At 34.7% G+C, this 392-nt stretch overlaps 1 protein-coding gene across 1 annotated transcript in view; it reads left to right on the plus strand.

The window, feature by feature from the left end:
• The window catches only part of LOC104911035 (transient receptor potential cation channel subfamily M member 5-like), a 6,586-nt gene that overhangs the window by 4,689 nt on the left and 1,505 nt on the right, over window positions 1-392 (plus strand). The gene's annotated exons all lie outside the window — the stretch shown is intronic.

The raw sequence follows: 392 nt of genomic DNA on the forward strand, positions 1-392 counted from the left end.
CAATGGTGCTGGTGCACTGAGAATTGTGGGTGCATAAACTATCCTTGTTATCCTCTTTACACTGAAAAACAGTTATCAACACTTATTCCAGAAGAACAGGTTTTGTAATTTAAGCAACATGAACAGCAAAGGGGATCTCAGTTATAAATTATTTGAAATTATTCAGACAGGCCATAAGGGTACACCAGGAATATTTGAAACAAAGAATATTTCATTATAAACCTGTAAAACATGGAGAATGCCAGGCTATAAGCCAGCTGAGACAGCTCCTTATGTAGATAATCCAACGTGCACTCACAGGCAATTATAATGTACAAACACCAATCTGTACATGCTGTTTAGATAGCAATATCCTGTCAACATTTATTTTCTAGATATTTGTTATATTTTTT

This window comes from Meleagris gallopavo, chromosome 5, assembly GCF_000146605.3.
Source record: "Meleagris gallopavo isolate NT-WF06-2002-E0010 breed Aviagen turkey brand Nicholas breeding stock chromosome 5, Turkey_5.1, whole genome shotgun sequence".
NCBI classification, from domain to species: Eukaryota; Metazoa; Chordata; class Aves; order Galliformes; family Phasianidae; genus Meleagris; species Meleagris gallopavo.